Source organism: Malaya genurostris, chromosome 1, assembly GCF_030247185.1.
Source record: "Malaya genurostris strain Urasoe2022 chromosome 1, Malgen_1.1, whole genome shotgun sequence".
In the NCBI taxonomy this organism is placed as follows: domain Eukaryota; kingdom Metazoa; phylum Arthropoda; class Insecta; order Diptera; family Culicidae; genus Malaya; species Malaya genurostris.
In genome coordinates this window covers 26,173,072-26,196,305 of record NC_080570.1, presented here as the reverse complement: position 1 = coordinate 26,196,305, position 23,234 = coordinate 26,173,072, and the positions used below count along the sequence as shown (strand labels likewise).

At 35.4% G+C, this 23,234-nt stretch overlaps 1 protein-coding gene across 2 annotated transcripts in view; it reads left to right on the top strand.

The window, feature by feature from the left end:
• Positions 1-23,234, top strand: part of LOC131435512 (pyrokinin-1 receptor-like) — a 141,610-nt gene that overhangs the window by 38,833 nt on the left and 79,543 nt on the right. Inside the window, exon 2 of one of the 2 annotated variants that reach the window (XM_058603505.1) lies at positions 19,086-19,192. The exons of the other annotated variant lie outside the window; for it this stretch is intronic. The gene's annotated coding sequence lies outside the window, so the exon portion shown is untranslated. The remainder of the gene's footprint in view (positions 1-19,085; positions 19,193-23,234) is intronic. 2 annotated transcript variants of the gene reach the window in all.

The following is a 23,234-nucleotide window of genomic DNA, read 5'->3' as shown; positions in this document are numbered from 1 at the left end:
GTATGTTCGAGCCCCGACCTGGAAGGGTTCTTAGTGTCAGTAGGATCCATAGTACTAGCCATGCAATGATTCTGTACATTAAGAATCGGCTGCGATGTCTGTTGAAACAGAAAGGACAAATTCCACAAAAGGAATGTAATGCCAAGACTTTGCTTTGCGATTTACATAAGTACAGCTTTTTGAATAGAACTCTCGATGTTGGGTGGTTCAAGTCTTAGTGTTTTTAAAGCAATGCACAGTGGGGAAGACCAGTACTAACAGTTCGGCTGAGAAGTTCGTATCGTTTAATAGAAACACACATTTTTTTGCCAAAATTCGTTTTTATTATTAAACATAATTGCCATCAGAGGCGATACAGCGATTATAGCGATCTTCCAACTTTTCGATACCATTTTTGTAGTACGATTTGTCCTTTGCCTCAAAATAGGCCTCAGTTTCAGCGATTACCTCTTCATTGCTTCTAAATTTTTTACCAGCGAGCATTCTCTTGAGGTCTGAGAACAGGAAAAAGTCACTGGGGGCCAAATTTGGAGAATACGGTGGATGAGGGAGCAATTCGAAGCCCACATTTGTTTCAATTTCAGCATGGTTTTCATCGACTTGTGACACGGTGCATTGTCTTGATGAAACAAATCTTTTTTCTTCTTCAAATGAGGCCGTTTTTTTGAGAATTCGTCCTTCAAACGCTCTAATAACGCTATATAATAGTCACTGTTGATGGTTTTTCCCTTTTCAAGGTAGTCGATGAAAATTATACCATGCGAATCCCAAAATACAGACGCCATAACCTTACCGGCCGATTGTTGAGTCTTTCTACGCTTTGGGTTCAATTCATCGCGTGCAGTCAACTCAGCTGACTGTCGATTGGACTCCGAAGTGAAATGATGGAGCCATGTTTCGTCCATTGTTATATATCGACGAAAAAAATCGGTTTTATTTCGATATAACAGCTCCAAACACTGCTCAGAATCATCAATTCGTTGTTTTGTTTGTTTGTTTGTTTTATTTTATTTGCGACTTTAACCGTTTCTGGTCATTCGCCGCACCTCAATCAATTCGTTGTTGTTTTTGATCGATTGTGAGCTCACGCGGCACCCATTTTGCACAAAGCTTTCTAATATCCAAATATTCGTGAATAATATGTCCAACACGTTCCTTTGATATCTTCAGGGTGTCAGCTATCTCGATCAACTTCACTTTACGGTCATTGAAAATCATTTTGTGGATTTTTTTCACGTTTTCATCGGTAACACCGTCTTTTGGACGTCCACTGCGTTCATCGTCTTCGGTGCTCATATGACGAATGGTATGGATTTAATTCTAGTGGCGCCCTCTCATAGAAACGATACGGACTTTTCAGCCGATCTGTTAGGTTAGTGTTTTATCATTTTTAATGCGTGTTCGAAAAAAAACAAATAAGAAATTGAGAAGAACTCGTCGAAGAAATACACCACAATCACGCAAATTTTGCTCTGACGAAGGAGCACAAAACAAAGGCATTTGTGGTCGCATAAAATCGATTTAGTTAAAATGAGAGATGCTTATCATGTACAGGTGCCAAAATGGCTGTTTAATTATCTAATTAAAAAACTTACGCCGTTATTTTTCGGGTTGGTGCACAAAAAGATAACCGATAAAATTGAGAAGTGTTGTGTTTTCATGAGTGAAAACAAAAACTTTGCCACACAAAAATGAAACCCATCTGTTTATTATACGAAGATAACTAAACCAATTATGATTATCATGACGATTATGTTTAATGATAATGCTTTCAATTTCAAAATCAAACACTTAACAACTACCGTTCCGAGCCAGATTTGCCAAAAACTCCTTTTAACGGCTTGAGAGCACACAAACACACTTCATGACAAGTGATTTATCACATGCCAGGATCAAAGGCATGACGGAGACGCTAATGTAGTGCAATTAATTGTGCCCTAATATGCGAGGGAGCCACAACAAACAAAGTTTCAAAATTGGAATATTTCGGCTGGGTAACAGTTTCCATAACCATCTGAGCTGCCCCATTTATCTCGCATATTAAAACCATCCACTTGAGAAAGAGAGGATGAAAATCTGTGCATTTGATTATAAGTTTTTCTTTGCTATAAGACCAATTTTCCACGTGGGTAAAATAAATGTTACGTTTTTGTGACTTTCGATCAGAACAAAATTATTTGTATTAATTGATGCGCAATTTGTTGAGTACTTCAACTGATGGAAGGAATATTGGTTTGAACAGAAATTTTTAGTTTTTAAAGTATTGAGTAATTATTACCACAGACACACACAAACAAACTAAAAGTGTAGCACCTGCCAACAAGAGAGATCATCATAAAAGGTTTAGACGGGATTTAAGCCCATCTGCGGTTGCTTGACAGACTGATAATCACAGAATCACTCATCCGAAGCTTGTCTACCCGGCCACCGTCGACTATAATCGACCCTCTTAGGCTTCTGCCTGGAAGCCGCAACCATATGTAAATGGATGAATAACCGCCTCTTCGCCGGCTTTTAACTTTGGGTAAACACGGCGGGAATTTTGGCAAAGACTGAACACCGATAAGCGTCATCCTTTCTTTACTGTTCATTTTCACCGGCAGAGCATTTTGAGAGGCGCATACCAAAAATAAATTGACAAAAATATGTTAGCATGCGTCCCCGACTTCGAGCAAACGGATGATGCAGACGTCGTTCAATGAGAGACGCAAATAAAAACAAATCAGAATATTGGGCCACCATTGTTAATGGCAAATAAGTTCAATTGAGTACCAATCGACATTGTCCTCCGATTATTTCGTTTATTTTTATTGTACTTGTAAAAAAAAACAGATGTGACGTTCCTCTAGTGAAGTTTACTGTGCACCAATGTTATGTAAAATTTCATGCGATATATCATCACTCATAATTAAACGAAATTTCACTACCTTCATCAGTCTCAAACCAATTGATTCCTAAATATACATTATCAACTTAAAGCACAAAACAGAAAATGATATTCCATTGATATGTGCTCCGATAGGTGAGGCAAAAAAAAATTCATTTCTCCTGAAGCACGTGATTCATTTTCAAGACAACAAAATATGTATGACGTAACATGGTTTTATCCAAGTCCCTGCTAGGCCGCCATGTTTTCGTGACCATCATCTTTTCCGCAAAGACGAAAACAACGAAGAAGTATATAAGTTCGTTGTTGCTAAATATCTGTGATATTTAGCTGTGAAAGTTGATTTTTTTATGTTTGATTATAAATGTGATATCGTTATGAAACGTGCGCTGCCAAATTGTAATACTGACTTTCACAATCAATGAAGTGTTGTATTTTACTTCATTTTGTTTACTTTGCTCTCACTGACTTGCTAGCTTTGATGGCCCCGAAGGACTGAGATGTTGGTTACGATAGCACTAGCTGGAGCGCCTTATTGTTGCCACCGGGCTGGTTTTATCAGTTGAGGAATAGAAAATGACAGTTCAACTGACGTCGCTCGAAATCGTCGCTGCGCTGGACTGTCCACCAACGAATTTGCAGATTAGTGCTGCAGCGACAATATAACGTGTTTACGGTAAACTCTTCATTTGCTGCACTCTACATTCCAATGCAAGACGTCTCTTCAGGAAATGCAACCCCGGTAGAAAAAATCATGTTATAATCCATCTTTCTCATTACCGGTATATGAGAAATTTATGCAAGTTTTATTGCTAATGAATGCTCTAAATATTAACCACACTAAACTGGAACTGGAAGCCAGAAAAAACAAACAATCAATACTTTCTCATAATCTATAAAATTCTACAGAAAGCTATGGGACCATGAGACCTCTAATTGAATACAAGTTTCTAAAAAAAACGTTTGAACTTTCCCTGAAAAATCGAAATGAGATCCATTCTATTTTTGGAGTTTTTGATCACTAATACCACTGACAGACATGTGATTTCCGTACAATGATTTCTGCACAACGCTGTACGCGTACAACGATAAGGTGACAGACATGTTTTGCACACAGAAAGAATATACAGTGAAACGAAACAACTCAAAACTTTGCTTAATTTCCCAGCTCCGATGATCGATAATATAGAAACCAATAATTTATGCGGTTTGAAGTGTATTCCTAGTAACTGATTTATGACAGATATAATCAATGGCTCTCTGAATTAAAACTAATTTTGTATGTGAGCGTTTTTCGGATGACAATATCACTCATATCAAATTTTATGGTTTCAAGGTACATTTTTGACACGTTTGTTCTGGGATACATGATTTTTACCTTCACTATTTAAATGTAATTAGCATTAGGGAAATGTTCTACCGTAGAACCAAAGAAAATAGAAAATGGAGGAAGTATGAAAGGCTTTCAGAACTAATTTTCGGAACAATAGCACTTTTTTTATGCAACGAAGATGATTTCTACCGAAAAGGTGATTAATCACCGAATTTTGTTTGTAAATCATGCCGACTTTTGCAAAATCCGCAAAAATTTCAAGTTTTCCAGTAATAATTCCTTTTTTACCCGCATATTCACAATGAAAATAAGAGCGCATAAACTTTTAACATTGAGCCTCAAAATAGTAAATAAATCTAAGATATTCTTATTATGTAACCAATAAAAACGGCATGGCACACACATATTCAAAAAAATGCTTTCAATGAAACATTTTATTTATTACGAAATTTTCATAAAAAGGATTACGTTTATCGTAAAGCTGATTTTAAAACCTTCTTGAATTTGAAATCATTCCGAAATAGATTTGACATAGGTTTGATGCTTCGGTTTACTTCATAACGCTTATGAAAAATGGTCTACTAGGCTGGAATATAATCTCATAATGATTTTATTAGCATTTTGAGGAGTTTAAAGTTGTGACTACACAATTGGATATTTATCGTTAATTATTACCACATGTGCATTCAAAATATGAATCACTATGCGTACTAAATCCATTTCAACAATAAATTTACTTGTTATTGAATAGAAAACAATAACTTAAAAGTGCTGATTTTATGTACAAATATGAATATATTGTTTTCCTTATTGGTATTTAAAAACTTCACCAAATTTATGAACATTTCTTTGTTTGGCTGCTTTTAGGAAATAAGCTACAACGTTGATAAAGTATAGTTTCATGCTGCTGGTTAGCATTTTACCGAGTTTTTTTCAAAATAAAACAAAGGTTGTTTATTATTTGATACTCAGAATAAGTATCAAAGAAGAATTTTTACCTTCATTATTTAAATGTAACTAGCATTATTTAAATGTAACTTTTTTTTAGAAGGATTTTTACCTTCATTATTTAAATGTAACTAGCATTAGGGAAAACTTGATGTCCATAATTTTGATGTTCTACCGAAACATTCACAAACATTAAAAAAATAGAAAATGGAGGAAGTATGAAAGACTTTTAGAACTAATTTTCAGAACACTAGCACTATTTTGTATGCAACGAAGCTGATTTCTTCCCAAAAGGTGATGAATCACCAAATTTTGTTTGTAAATCATGCCTGACTTTGCAAAATCCGAAAAATTTCAAGTTGTTCAGTAATAATTCCTTTTTTACCCGCATATTCACAATAAAAATAAGAGCACATAAACTTTTAACATTGAGCCTCAAAATAGTATATAAATCTAAGATATTCTTATTATGTAACCAATAAAAACGGCATGGCACACACATATTCAAAAAAATGCTTTCAATGAAACATTTTATTTATTACGAAATTTTCATAAAAAGGATTACGTTTATCGTAAAGCTGATTTTAAAACCTTCTTGAATTTGAAATCATTCCGAAATAGATTTGACATAGGTTTGATGCTTCGTTTTACTTCATAACGCTTATGAAAAATGGTCTACTAGGCTGAAGGATAATCTCATAATGGTTTTATTAGGTTTTTGAGGAGATTAAACTTGTGACTACACAATTGGTTTATTGATGTATTGGATATTTATCGTTTATTATTACCACATGTGCATTTAAAATATGAATCATTATGTGTTCTTAATCCATTTCAACAATAAATTTACTTGTTATTGAATAGAAAACAATTACTCAATAGTGCTGATTTTATGTACAATTATGAATATATTGTTTTCCTTATTTGTATTTAAAAACTTCACAAAATGTATGAACATTTCTTGGTTTGACTGCTTTTTGTAAATAAGCTACAAAGTTGATAAAGTGTATAAGTTTTATGCCACTGCTACTGCATTTTACAGATTTTTATTTTCAAAATATAACAAAAGTTGTTTATTATTTGATATTCTGACGAAGGAAATATTGTTTCGTGAGTCTGTCATAAGCATAAGTTTACATGGCCATCAATTGACAAGATCTGTAAAGATTAATCCGCTAGTTTTTGTGAGGTCTTCAGTGCGGCTGCAGGTTGACCGACTTGTTTGCTGCTCTGGTAAAATAAACCACCGAATAGCTATAGCTAAACTAGGAAGACTTGCATTGAGTGGTCCTTTTTTGAATTGGCTGCAGTCTTATTTATTGGCCGTACTATGACAGTTAAATTCGGTGAATGCATAGCCGCACATTTTTCTAACTAACTCGGGGGTACCTCAAGGTACTCATCTCGGACCTTTTTTATTTTTGCTGTATCTGAACGATTTGAATCTTGCGCTGCAATGTCAAAAATGATCATTCGCCCACGATTTAAATTGTACCATTTTATTAAAAAACTGGAAGATGCCAGATCTCGATAGAATGGTTTTGAACGTTTCAAAACGTTCCGTAAATTCTTTTTCAAGTAAACGCACAGTATTTGTATTCAACTATACTATTTCCCAAACTATTCTCAAACGAGAATCGACTGTCAAGGACTTAGGAATCCTATTGGATTCAAAACATAATTTCAAGGATCACGTAGATTATATTATCTCTAAGGGTGAAGCCAGAGTGGGCGCGACACGCGACGCGAAGCGATGCGATGCGATCATTAAAGTTCTGTATTTCGTTCATTTGTTTACTGCAAAAAACATGTGTTTCAGAGTAAGCACGAAGCGTTGCGTAGTGACAAGCGATTTTCGGTGCGACAAACAACGAAACAGCACGTGCACAGTTTTTCTTGCGATTAACGAGCGACCAAAGGTTTCTTCAATTATTTTTCGTTATTGAGGAAGAAGATAATTCTATAGATATCAAAGCTCTAATCGGAGCAGTTTTATCGGAATACGCAAGTGTTGGAAAGAGATTTCGAAAACATTAAAAATTACTGGCATGTGCAATCAATGAAAGTGCAATGAGTTTTGAGAATATTTCGAGTTATCTCGATGAAAATTCCAAATTTTATTTATTTCAACAGGCATTTTACGCCATCAAACATATCCACAAAACTCTTCGATGAATATAAAGTCTTCTGTACATTACAATGACAACGACATGAGTGATACCGTCGAGAAGGGTTATTTGAAATGGCATCTAGTCGGATTGAAACATTTGAAGCAAGCCAAGTTGCGCTTCTATTCCACCTCTCAGCAAGAAAGTGGAAGAGAAATCCGAATAGAATAACCAATCGGCACTACTTCTGTAAATAGAACTTCGAAAGTTGAAACTACTGGAGAAAAAAACATTGTCGCGTAAGAAAGATTTGTATTCTGCAAAAAAAGGTACAACTACGGATAGAGCTGAAGCGATTGACACTACAGCATATAGATGACTTAAACGAGAGTGAATTCAGTCAAGATGATTTCGTTCATTTTGATCAGAATTTTCTTTTCAATAAGTAGGAATATAATTAAATTATATTGTTTTGTTACTACTGTCACTTTGACACTCGCTACTATCTCTCATTGGAGAACTTTCGCATTACGCATCGCGTCGCGTGTCGCGCTCACTCTGGCTTCACCCTAAGGCTTCCAAGATGCTAGTATTTATATTTCGCATTACAAAGAACTTTAATAACACATATTGTCTAAAAGCACTATATTGTGCACTGGTTCGCTCTACTCTCGAAAATGCTGCAGTCATCTGGGCTCCCTATCATCAACTCGACATCCAACGAATCGAAGCTATTGAGCATAAAATTATTCAGTTTGCACTCCACAGTCTTCCTTAGAAGGATCCCAACAACCTCCACAGCTATCGTGAGGGCTGTAAACTTATCGATATAGACTTGATTTTCGTTCGCTGAGGCATTCCTACAGCTATTTTTGTGGCGGGTTTGTGACAATTTCTAACTATTTGCCCGGAATTGTTACATAAACACATAAATGTTTTCTAGTATGTGTCGTCTATTTAATCGATGTTTTCACGTGTTCGGTTTTCACCTATCTTGCAACGCCGTAAAAAACTTATTTATAATATTTTTTTTCTATAATTCTTAAGTATTATGGTTAGCAATAGGGTTAGTTTTAATTATTAGTACATGTATGATTTATTATAACATGTATATGCTGGATTATTGTATTCTGTTGATATAAAAAGATAAAGAGGTTTTATGCCTGATGGAGAAAGAGACTGGAAGATTGCTGCTCCATTGGGGTTTTCCCTGATCCTAATATATAAAGAAATAAATATATCAAAACTGATCGGTCGAATCTAAACAAAAGTCAATAGCAGTCTATGAGACCTGTCATTTTCAGTCTAACTATGTTAAAATCTACTCGGCCGTCTCTAAGAAAATGATGAGAGTTCCGTTTTTTAACTTTGATCGCTATTTTCGGGACTTCCGGGACCGGGAACTGCAAACCGTCTGTGTTGAAATCGGTTCGTTTGGCCAGCATATAAATCCTGAGAAATTGGAGTGACTTCTGAAACCAGGAATAGGCCGTATTGAAGAATTATACGGCTATTTGAATGTATTTGGCTCGATTGTTCCGTGTCATGAATAAAAAACACTTCAAGAGCGATATTTTTATACTTATCAGCCCGTGATTTTGGAACCGAAAGTCAAACTGTCATTATTGGATTCTACGAATAGTTTTACATAAACTGTACTTGTTTTGAAAATATTTGCTGAATCGATTCTTACAAACTTAGATTCAAACGAAAGTTCTTATGGTCCCATAGCCTGCTATTGAATTTAACTTGGATCTGATTTCCGGTTCCGGTGTTACAGAGTGATATATAAAAATTAAGGACAAAATGTGCACTCAACTTTTTCGGAAATGGCTAAACCGGTTTTCACAAACCAAGATTCAAATGTTCAAAGTTCTTTAAAATTCCGGTTATGGAACTAAAGTGCAATAAGTGGAAAATTTTCAATTTCTACAGTATTTTTTTACAAACGATGGTAAAAACATGTACGAAGCTTTATAATTTATGAGCATATGAACTGAACTCGACACAACTGGTCCTCCATTCCCTCTCCCGGTAGCACCGAAAATGGTAGAGGAAAACTCTGAAAGTAGAGCTCACCTCGATATCTCAGCGATACTTGAACCAATTTTCGCAAATCTTTGTTTAAATTGAAGCTCACACTGTCTCAATTCCACCCGGATCCGACTTCCGGATATGCAATTACAGGACGATGATTGTCAAAGCTCTCAAACCGCCATATACAATGACGATACAAAGTCGTTACGAGCTAGTACGGGAGAAGAAAACACAACACGCCTTCACGAACGATGCACACAGCGTGCTTTGTTCAATTTCGCACTCGCTATAAAGATTACGAAACGGTTACAAATGTTTTTTTTTGTTTTGATTATAGAGGCTTTAAGATTGTGGTCATTCACCTCTTCGGGCTAGAAAAATCGATTTTCCTAAACTTACAGATTCAAAGGAAAAGTCCTATAGTTTCATACGGAATTCCTGAATTTGTTGTGGATACTACTTTCGGTTCTGGAACAAGCTTTCCTGTTTCTATTCAATGAACAACTGTTTTTAGAATTCTCCAGCAATATTTAATGATGTTATGAGTAATAGCCGAAAGGCATCATTTCAACATTCGGTGGATTAAAACGGGTTTTTCCTATCTATTTAAAAAGGCTAGAATGCGAAACCGATTTTCGATCGGAGCCCCCTAGTGAATATATACCATTTAACTCAGCTACACAAGATTCGAAAATGTGTGGGTCCCTTCAAAGATTTTGCCATCCAATCAAATTTCTCCGAGAAGCAGAATTTATTCCATACATCTTATACTGTTTTCGTTTTTGAACCTACACGCGGGCGACTCCGAGTAAAACGAACACGTGATACGCGTCTTAAACAACAACTCATAGAAAAAAAAAACAAACTCGTGGTGCGACCTGAGAAAAATTTTAGAGCGAAACTACGCGATTGGAGTCCGATCTAGAGCGACCCCAGGTTGCTAGAACAAACATCTCGAAAGTTGTTTGGGCGATTCTGGGTCAGCTCTCGGGCTGCTCTGATCAATTAACGAAAACGGTGTTAGACTCGCTTGAAGGCTACTATTAATACCGTTTTCGTTTTTGAACCTAGACGCGGGCTACTCTGACTCCGAGTAAAACGAACACGTGGTATGCGCCCTAAACAACAACTCATGAAAAAAAGAAAAAATAAACAAACTCGGCTGGATGCGTGGTGCAACCCGAGAAAATTTTCAGAGCGAAACTACGCGATTGGAGTCCGATCTAGAGCGACCTCAGGTTGCTAAAACAAACATATCAAACGTTGTTTGGGCGACTCTGGGTCAGCTTTCGGGCTGCTCTGATCAATAAACGAAAACGGTATAAGTAGTTGATCAAGTTCGAAGGACAAATTGCTGACACTTTCGGTTCGGAATAAATAGCATGGCTAGCTTTGTTGAATTAGTGTGCTATGAGCAGATTCTGCTAGACTTTTCAAGCGTGAAAACTTCGTTCATATTAATTGGCGATGCTGGTAAATAAGTTAAACCATCGAAATAACTTGGAATGTGAGTGTAAAAATCACTCACTGTTCGAAAAGTACAGGTTCATTTGTACACTCGACTCGGTTTCGGTTGATACAAATCCAATCCAACATACGCACGTTTTTGGTGTTCAGTGACCCAGCTGTGAAATCTCCCGCCTAGAGCGGGAAATCCGTGAATGGAATTCGTCATCCGAGTTTGACATGTACCCCCCTACCTCCCTACCTAGCGTATGCGTATGAATATTACATACCGAAGGATAAGTAGAGTATCCGCCAGTGCGGCCCAATCTCTCGCCCCTTCCGTCACAGACGCACGAAACACGAATGGGAATAATGCCTCCCGCCCCCGCAGTATAGTTCGTGTGAAAATGTCATCTGGTTGTCGGTAGGTACTTAGAAATCAGCACAGCTGTCAATCATATTTGGCGTCGAACAGATTTGAGTCAGTTTATCCAATCTCGACGCTGTCGAAATGTTTTGGGATATGAAGCATATCTTACTGGAATTTCGCCAAATTTCGCAATTTACGCGTGCTACCATATCACAAAAAAGCGTTAGTCAAATTCTCTACAGTATTTGGAAGGAACTAGCAAGTATTGCAGCGGAGCTTAACCTTTCTTTCCACGCAACTGTTTGACTCGATTTCGATCTGATGGAAAATAAATTCATGATATAATTCCTCACCAGAAAATCTAAGTCAAGTGGTTTTCTATATCCTTGTCTGAATCAATTTTCTTACCGGTAGAAGAGTTCTGCGACACGAAAGATATTCAGAAAGTGCAAAGCAGGTGATATAAGGACTGTCCCAGAATATATGGACGCGTTCAAAACAGCGCTGCCATTTCGACATGATTGAAAATCTGTCAACTTCTACGGTTGCGTCCTGTTGTTTACATATTTCTCTCGCCACTGGTGTTTGTTTCAAAATGCGTGAACTAACAGATCGGCTGAAAAGTTCGTATCGTTTCTATGAGAGGGCGCCACTAGAATTAAATCCATACCATTTTCAGTTAGTACCAACCTTCAAAAGATACGTGTATAAATTTGACACCTGTCTGATTATTAGTTTGTGAGATATTGCATTTTGAGTGAAGCTACTTTTGTTATTGTGAAAAAAATGGAAAAAAAAGGAATTTCGTGTGTTGATGAAACACTACGTTTTGATGAAAAAAAGTGCCGCCGATACCAAAAAATGGCTTGATGAGTGTTATCCAGACTCTGCACCGGGCGAAGCAACAATTCGTAAGTGGTTTGCAAAATTTCGTACTGGTCATATGAGCACCGAAGACGATGAACGCAGTGGACGTCCAAAAGAGGCTGTTACCGATGAAAACGTGAAAAAAATCCACAAAATGATTTTCAATGACCGTAAAGTGAAGTTGATCGAGATAGCTGACACCCTAAAGATATCAAAGGATCGTGTTGGACATATTATTCACGAATATTTGGATATGAGAAAGCTTTGTGCAAAATGGGTGCCGCGTGAGCTCACAATCGATCAAAAACAACAACGAATTGATGATTCTGAGCAGTGTTTGGAGCTGTTATATCGAAATAAAACCGATTTTTTCGTCGATATATAACAATGGACGAAACATACCTCCATCACTTCACTCCGTAGTCCAATCGACAGTCAGCTGAGTGGACTGCACGCGATGAACCGAACCCAAAGCGTAGAAAGACTCAACAATCGGCCGGTAAGGTTATGGCGACTGTATTTTGGGATTCGCATGGTATAATTTTCATCGACTACCTTGAAAAGGGAAAAACCATCAACAGTGACTATTATATAGCGTTATTAGAGCGTTTGAAGGACGAAATTTCAAAAAAACGGCCTCATTTGAAGAAGAAAAAAGTTTTGTTTCATCAAGACAATGCACCGTGTCACAAGTCGATGAAAACCATGCTGAAATGCTGAAATTGAACGAATTAGGCTTCGAATTGCTCCCACATCCACCGTATTCTCCAGATTTGCCCCCAGTGACTTTTTCCTGTTCTCAGACCTCAAGAGAATGCTCGCTGGTAAAAAATTTAGAAGCAATGAAGAGGTAATCGCTGAAACTGAGGCCTATTTTGAGGCAAAGGACAAATCGTACTACAAAAATGGTATCGAAAAGTTGGAAGATCGCTATAATCGCTGTATCGCCTCTGATGGCAATTATGTTTAATAATAAAAACGAATTTTGACAAAAAAAATGTGTGTTTCTATTAAACGATACGAACTTTTCAGCCGAACTGTTAAGTAGAATAATTATTGGTGCTTTACTTACTTACCGGAAGGACGAGAACTCGTCGTTCCATATTGTTACCATTTGGATGATTTCCCCTGTGTACCAGTACTGAGCGAGCAAATGAGAATGGCGAGAAACAAGTCAAAAGCACAGACCTGCTATCATAGTTACCCATAAAAATTATGGCAAACAAAATTTGGTCTAAAATCACGTCAATTTTTCATAATATTGATTATAACAGATATAGACAGGAATATACTATGTATTATGGTAGAAATGATAAAACTAGGTACTTGAATTTTAATAGTTTGGTCTACAACTAAATGTAAAATGAAAATGTAAAATCACGTACACAAAATTACAAAATACACTTCAAACACAGTTGGCGGAAACCGGAAACCATAGGAGAAGTCTTTGACTAGAAAGTTGAAAAGTTTGAGAGAGAGAGAGAGAGAGAGAGAGAGAGAGGAGATAGAGGGAGAAGGAGTAGTTCTTGGCAAATCTAAGCCGGACTGACATTTTGGACTCGCACATCGAACCGAGCAGATTAAGTAAGAAAAATCAGAAACGCTAGGAAAGTTGTGAGCCAAAGTCATTGTAAACCACATCTTACTTACGGTGAAAACCAAAAAAGTTGAGACCGTGTTTGAGCTTCTGATTGGGTACCCTGTATAGAGCCGGCCTTTAGCCTCCGAACCTCACGCTCGAGCCTGCCAGCGAAAGAGGCCTTTGGAGCCCACCCCAGACGGTCCCCGTGGCTCTGACCAGGGACTAGGGGCAATAGTCCTTCTGATCTGCAAGACAACAATATGTGCGGCGGAGTTGAAGATTTTCGAAGGTAGGAGGTTTCGAATTCACTTCAGACAATAGCGATACGACCATGAAATAAGATTGAACCAAGAGTTCAAAGTAGGTTTTTCACTATGAAGTGAAAAAAATTTGAATTTTTCAGGTAACTTAATCTCTCATTCAATGTAATTTATAAGGACCTATTTCGTCAAATGACTAAAAATTTCATTAGTAATGACTTAATGTTAGATTAGCATGAATTTTACTGGAATCGACTGTAACTTGCGTTCTGCTAGCAGGTTCGACTGTATGGATTTAAATGCACCTTTTACCAGCCAAGCAGACGTGAACTTCTGTGGCTCAGTCAATTAACAGGCGTACTTTGGGATCCAATGATTCTCGGTTCAAGTCGCGTGGCGGTCACTATCAGCACTCATTTTTTTTATTTCAATGAATCTCTTGTCACTGACATCTCTTGTTGACTTTTGCTGATACTTTTGATTTCGAAAAGATGTGTCATGAAATTCAAAAAACCCGAATTTCTCGTTCTTGGAAACCGCAGGACCTTAATTCAAATGGATCGAAATGAACTCCGGTTAATAACCGAAATAACGGATTAAGATGTACATAAAAACAAGAGTTTTTTTTTCTAAAACTACTGCATTTATTGCTTGTTTTTACTGTCTCATTCGTAAATGATCGCATTCCAAGCCAACGAAGAGAGACGAAGCCTTTTCGTCTTTCACTTCAACAAAAGAGAGGATAAATGCCAACGTCACTCGTTTCTGTACGACAAGACGAAATTAAAATATCGATTGGGTGAAAATTTAATTGAATTTCATTTTTCAATCAAAGAAATACAACAATATGTTACATCAAAGTTTTTACACTCTACAACCTCTTTGGAAACAGAACTATTAATGATACGAGCACCAACAGATAACCGGGTTGGCGGTTCAATGCATAGGGCGCTGGTCTTGCAAGCCAGTTGTCGTATGTTCGAGCTTCGACCTGGAAGGATTCTTAGTGTCAGTAGGACCGTAGTACTAACCATGCATTGATCCTGTACGCTAGAAATCTGCCAAATCTCACAAAAGGAATGTAATACCAAGACATTAACTTTTGACCAACAGATAAAAATCGTTGTGTATCTGACATTAGAAAACAAAAGATCTGGTATTCCTGGATGTACTGTGTACATCAATCGTTGTTTCTTTATTCAACGTTGAATATAATGTAGGGATCTACAGTTACTTGAAAAACTTTATTAAAAAGAAAAATTGTAATTTGTGGTAAAACATAGTTAGCATTTTGGCTCAAGCGAAACATAAGATTTTGGCTTAGTTTAAATTTCAAATAGCTAAGATTTTCATGAATGAACCTTTGCTGATAATGATGACTTTTCTGTTTCATCGTAGAATCAATATGACGGACGCGGAACCTCCAACTCCGAGCATTACCTGCATTTGTATTATTCTATATTCAATCTTCTTGATGCTCTGATACTCTCTCTTATTTGTCAATGTATTCAATAAACACATGTCAATGTCGAAGAAATATAGCTTTTATTGTAATATCTGAAAATTATTTTCACTCAGCCGTATTCTTAAATTTTTGCGGAATCAAATTAAAAGCGATAAATTTTTTAAATAAAAACACGATGCATTTGAAATTACTCTCGTTGTTTTTTCATACAAAAAGCAATGACAATTTTAAGATGATATATGATAACCATTGAATTCTTCTAGGGTTCAATTTAATCCTATAAATAAGGCTCTTGTAGCAATAAAAGATACAAATAATTTTTGTCTGATAGTTCTATTTGTCCTGCCCAGAGAGTGCGCTATTCTACATTTGATTATTATACATTATTTTATAAGTCCCAAAGTCGATTTGTACAAATAATTTTTTTTACTTTACATCAGATCTGAACGTTTCATGCATTTCTAGGATACTTGGCAACAACAATTTGCTTTGCGAAGTTTTTCAAAGCTACGAAGCTTTTTTTGCACGGTTGTTTTTAACGCATTTTTTTGTTGTTGCAACAAAATGTTGCAATATCTATATAGGTTGCTGCTGATATAGGTTCCATCCGTTATTTACAGTAACGATGAAAAAAGACACAAAATCAGTATTAAAAATTATGAGTAGAATAGTAATCGAAAACCTCAAGCCTAGATTGAAATCCTCTAAAACCAAATTTCATATTATTGCGCATTTCATACTTGATTGAACTCCTGCGAAATAAATATTTGTACAGTCCGTTTCCTGCAGTACACACATACAAATAAGTCCAGTATATTAAAACTAGTGATGCCACTTAGGGGCTGTCCATAAAAGACGTCACGCTTTTTTGGACGATTTTTGACTCCCCATCCCCCCTTTGTCACAAATTGTCACAGAAGCAAAGACCCCCCACCTCATTTATGTCACATGTCACGAATTCAAAATAAATAAAATTCACCTCACTACATTCTCAATATGTATGACAAACCATACAAATATGAGGAAAAAATCGATTTGTTACATGCTGTCATTAGATTAAAAAATATCCCTAAAACTACAAAATCATCAGAATTATTTTATTAATATCAATTGTATAAATTAACAAAAGTATTTAGTTGGGATTGATGAAACATTTAAATCATCTGTTTTATTCCTCCTAGGGGTACACAGATATATTACTGTTTAAGGTAAAGAATAATATTTCCTTAATGTAGCATACAGGGCTGAGAAAATAAAGACCAAAACCTCATCAAAACGAGATCACTGCCGAAGAATTTTTTCATTATCAGTTGATCAGTGAATTTTAAATCACATCGATCAATATCGGTACTGATCTTCAGTCACACAATGGGTAGTGATTTTGAGCTAAAATGATTCTTGATTTATGTAAGTTCAATCATTGGATGATTCGATAAGCTTCGATGTTGGTGGAGGAAAATCACATATGATCAAGATAAGACATGACATGATCTACGTCTGAAATCGGTGATCTCCCGCCCTTTTTCAAATGAAGTATAATTGAATAAACTGCATCAGAATCAGATAAGAGAAATTCTTATGATACACTATCATCAATACAAGAGAATCAAATTACTGAAAAAATTGTCAGTACATAACTTAAGTTAAACCGTTTGAAGGCATCTTTTTCTTTTTTACTCATATTAGGCAAAATTTATTAATTTCACTAGTTTACTTGCTCCTCCGTGCACTTTTGCTGATCACAACAGAAATGATTTCCTGCATCATTCATTTCCGAATTTACAAGAAGAAGCTTCTACATCAACAAATACACGTTTTCCTATAGAATGTTAACGTTTGTTGTGGAGATTTTTTCAGAAAATATTGCAGTAATAAAATTAGGTATTTCAAAAATTCGCTCATTGAAAATATTGGACGTCACATTCCAAACCCCCCCCCCCCCCTTCCCCCTGTCACAAAAGGTCACGTTTTATGAGACATCCCCTTCCCCCTTGCGGCGTGACGTCTTTTATGGACAGCCCCTTATGCAGATTTATACCTGAATTTACAGATTTCTGATTGACGCCGTAGATATTCAAGGATTGTACTCATTATCAAATGTTAAATGGACATTTTGGAAATTTACGTCTTTAGAACATTTAGCTTTCATTTTGCACGATAAAATGCGATAATTTTTCCAATTGTCACTGCAACAATTTAATAGCACATACTTTTTAAAACCTGCTTAAAAATTTAACCTGGCATCCCTGATGTGCACGGCACATTGCATTTCTTGATAAACATTAGAAAAGGTCCCAAGTGCAAATGACAGTTTCTCTTTCTTTACTTTAATTTCTCTTTCAATTGCTTATTATTCCTGTATTTGTCAATAAATTCATAAGTGCAGATCAAACGTTGATGGTTTCAGTCATCATTCTAAGTGTTAGAGAGAGGTATTGCCGATAGACACGTACTAATCAAAATAGAGAGAGAGCAAACAAAGAGAAACTGTCATTTGCACTTAGGACCTTTTCTAGTGTATTTCTCCATTTGAACTATTATTAGTGTGTGAGCAAAAAATTCCTGTCAGAAGAGAGCTAGAGTCTAAAAATTCGTAACATTGACAATATTATACCTCGATTTTCTACGCATATCTCAAAACATGTCGACTGCCATGTACGCACATACCGGACGGGGAATTTGATCGGCAATATTGTGTAATAAGCGTGTCAAAACATGGTGGTGGGTGTGTTTCTAAAATAAGTAGCAAGATCCAGATATCTCCACTCGAGGCCGACACTCTAGCGCAAGTACCTTCTGGTGAGACAGAAAACCCGCATCCTACCCATTGCAAATGAGTCATTCCGTTCGCGTTTTATTTGGTGAGAGATTTGTCACGGTTTGGTGATAGCGCTCATATCTCCTGTGTTTCGCTGTGCTGACTGAATTTGACAACTTTTGCATTTCCCATGCCAGCAGGGAAACTCGAATTGTTGTTAATTTATTTTTCCCCCCAACAAGTGTGTGTGGCGCGAATAGATTGAATTATCTGAAAGCCTTGCTGTGATATTACACCTATCACTAGCAGAAACATTCAATGTTTATAATTAAGGGTTTTACCACGGCCCGCTTTGCTGTCTTATCAGTCTAAATCTCCAACCAGTCAGCACTACCCGATAAGACTTTAGCCAATCATGTTTAATATAGCAGCTACAATTAATCACTACAAGTTATCGCTCAAAGTTAGAGAGCTAATCGAATCGGAAATATTCCCGCTTTCGGCCGAAATAGACTGCCTTCATTGGTGGCAGCCATCAGAATACGTTCATGATTGATTCTTGAATACACTTCTAATTAATTCTTGAACGATCCATCGATTGAATCCTTTTTCAACAGTCGGCTTCGGAACGGTGGAACACGGCTTTCTAGCGCATAGAAGATACAACGGTTTTGACGTCGAACGAACGAACGGAGTTCATTTCCGGTTTATGGAAATACATACCACAGGTCTTGGAGAGCAAGCTGAGGTGAGTTCAGGAATTTGTGTTAATTAAATCTTGTACTTGCTAGCTGGCGTTGGTCGATTCGTAGCCTACGCGGATGTTTTGATATGATGGAATTAATTTTCTTCGCATTATTGGCTTCGGTTTTTGATAGGTCATATAGGGCTGAGAACATTGTTCGAAATCATAGTAAAGGGTCGGGATCTTGCCGAGACAAGGTTTGCAATTTGTTCATCAATATATTGCTACTTTAATGAAGGAATATTAATTTTCTATTCTCTTACTACTGTTCTCTTCCAGATTTTATCAGTTCATTCTAACCGTAGATCACTAGACATAGAATGTGATTCCTCTCCAAGTCTGATGTTCGTTCTTTGTTCGAGTACTGAAGAATTCGTTTCTATTAGGTAAGTAAAGGATTATTCAATATACGAATTAATTTTCATCCAAGATTAATGCTAAGGATTGAGCAGTTTCCTAATGGTTTATTTGGTTTTTCGTTTTGATGTACATTCGCCATGAACTTTGTCTTACTTCTTACTGAACCAGAAACAGATCACGAAATTGGAACAAAATAAAAGGTGAAAATGAAAAGCTACATAAAATCAGACCCTGTCAGCTTGGAGCGAAATCAATCTTCAGTTCAGCAACGCTATCGAACGGTGTCACATTCAACATATCACGTCAATTGTGTGGGTGCGCAGTGCTGCTATTTTGGCGCGCACGAATTTGACATTTCTCTCCCCTACTTCTGTGTACGAGGTTCGATGCGAACTCGCCTGAGGGCGCCATGCTCGCAAAAAATGTTGTTGCCAATGATTTGTTCGGGAAATGTGAGAGCTGGATATCTTGTTAATATGATGTCTTTGATAAAATTCATAACGAATTGTTGACGTAGGACTACACAAGTTTTGTCGAAATCACTATGTTATTTTGTTTTTCATATTCAATAAATATACAATCCAAAAATATTCTTTGAACATTTTGAATGTCTTGAAAAAGGGCGTTTAGTGCCCTGTTGTAAGCGATGAGAGGAATTTCTAACCATTTCTTTGGAAAATATTAGAAGATACTAAAAAAATGATCCATTAAACTATTTTGACGTTCAACATTAATGATGGGAACGTCATACGGAAGCTTGAACAGAACGACAAGCGGTACGACAAAGTCCAGAGACCGCTCACAACGGCCGAAGCCACATTGAAATTTGTTTATTTTATATTTTCCCTGCATGCACATTACTTCTACCAGATTATGTTTGATTCTTGCTAGCCAAAATCAACAATTTATGGAACACTCACTTAAAATAAATAAATAAATACAACAATATTTTACAGGATCGTGGGTCGTGGTACTGGTATTACATTCCACCGCATGGCAGATTGTTTCCAGAATTTACAAAGTGGTAGCAGTGGCAGTGGCGCAAATTAACAAATTTATCTAATGTTAAATATTTGCGCATCCGTGGAAGGGCAAACGAAAAAAAAAAAGATTTATGAACGACTGATTTCAATGCTCTGGAAATGCTGGGAAATACGATACGATACGGGCCACCAACACTTGAAGCGCTTGATATCGGCCCGGCGGTCATTTATCAAACAATCACCCATCCATCCATTATGTTGAAGCGTCATTAGTTTGTTCAGAAATCGATCGGGGGTCATATTTTTGGAATCGAAACAAATTGCGTATTATTGTCTGTTATAAACGAAGCACTATTTTCAAACTCATTTTTCAGTTCTGCCAATGTCGCTTTGTGAGGTGTAATTCATTTGCGCAGTAAAGGTGTCTCTTATCAGAAATAAAATTTAACAATTCTTCAATCTGAACATTCCAGGATATTTATTTAAGAGAAAAATTAAACCCAATCATTCGATGTTTTGTCGACCACCATGAAGCAACGATGAGTCGTAGTTCGGAAATTACTAATATTAACTATATGAAGGATATTAACGATATTAACGATATTAACAATAATAACGATATTACGATATTAACGATATTAACGATATTAACGATATTAACGATATTAACGATATTAACGATGTTAACGATATTAACAATAATAACGATATTACGATATTAACGATATTAACGATATTAACGATATTAACGATGTTAACGATATTAACGATATAAACGATATTAACGATATTAATGATATTAACGATATTAACGATATTAACGATATTAACGATATTAACGATATTAACGATATTAACGATATTAACGATATTAACGATATTAACGATATTAACGATATTAACGATATTAACGATATTAACGATATTAACGATATTAACGATATTAACGATATTAACGATATTAACGATATTAACGATATTAACGACATTAACGATATTAACGATATTAACGATATTAACGATACTAACGATACTAATGACATTAACGATATTAGTGATACTAACGATACTAATGACATTAACGATATTAACGATATTAACGATACTAACGATATTAACGATATTCACGATATTCACGATATTCACGATAATAACGATATAAACGATAATTAAGATTTTAACGATAATTAAGATAATAACGATAATAACGATATTAATTATATTAACGAAATTACCGAAATTAACGATAATAACGATATTAACTATATTAACAAAATTACCGAAATTAACGATATTCACGATATTTACGAAATTTACGATATTTACGATATTTACGAGATTTACGATATTTACGATATTTACGATATTTACGATATTAACGATATTTACGATATTTACGATATTTACGATATTTACGATATTTACGATATTTACGATATTTACGATATTTACGATATTTACGATATTTACGATATTTACGATATTTACGATATTTACGATATTTACGATATTTACAATATTTACGATATTTGCGATATTTACGATATTTACGATATTAATTATATTTACGATATTTACGATATTTACGATAGTAACGGTATTACGATATTAACGATATTAACGGTATTAACGATATAAACGATGTTAACGATATTACGATATTAAATATATTATCGTTATTAACGATATTAACCATATTAATGATATTAACGATATAAACGATATAAACGATATTAACGATACTAACGATATAAACGATATTAACGATACTAACGATATAAACGATATTAACGATACTAACGACATAAACGATATTAACGATACTAACGATATAAACGATATTAACGATACTAACGATATAAACGATATTAACGATACTAACGATATAAACGATATTAACGAATTAGCTATATTCACGATAATAACGATATAAACGATAATTACGATATTAACGATATTAACGATAATAACGATATTAACTATATTAACGAAATTACCGAAATTAGCGATATTTACTATATTTGCGATATTAACTATATTTACGATATTTACGATATTTACGATGTATACGGTATTTACGATATTTACGATATTTACGATATTTACGATATTCACGATATTTACGATATTTACGATATTTACTATATTTACGAGATTTATGATAGTAACGATATTAACGATATTAACGATATTAACGATATAACCGATATAAACGATATTAACGATATCAACTATACTCACGATATTCACAATAATAACCATATAAACGATAATTACGATATTAACAATAATAACGATATTAACTATATTAACGAAATTACCGAAATTAACGATATTTACGATATTACTATATAAACGATATTAACGATATTAACTATATTAACGCTGTTTACGATATTTACTATACTTACGATACTTACGATATTACGATATTTACAATATTTACGATATTCACGATAATCACAATAATAACGATATAAACGATAATTACGATATTAACGATAATAACGATAATAACGATAATAACTATATTAACGAAATTGCCGAATTTTACGAAATTTACGATATTAACGATATTACGATATTAACAATACTAACGATATTAACGATATTAACGATATTAACGATATTTACGATATTTACGATATTTGCGATATTTTTGATATTTACGATATTTGCGATATTTTTGATATTTACGATATATGCGATACTCACGATATTTACGATATTTTCAATGTTTACGATATATACGATATAACCATATACACGAAATAAACGAAATAAACTATAGAAAATATAGACACGATAGAAACTAAAAAAACGATAGAAGTTATATTAACGATATAGTCAATAGAAACGATATAAGATTAAAACGTTATAGACCATATAAATAATATAAATGTGATGGCGCTCACCACACGATTATGATGAGGCTCATCTGAACCCTACGTTGTGTTTAAATTGTACGGAAATATGAAGTCTGGGACGGCTTCCAACTTAAGCCTGGGACGGCTTTCGTGCAGATTGGGACACTGCGGACACTTCGAATACATTAAGCCATGGTACGGCTTTCGCACGGGTGGGG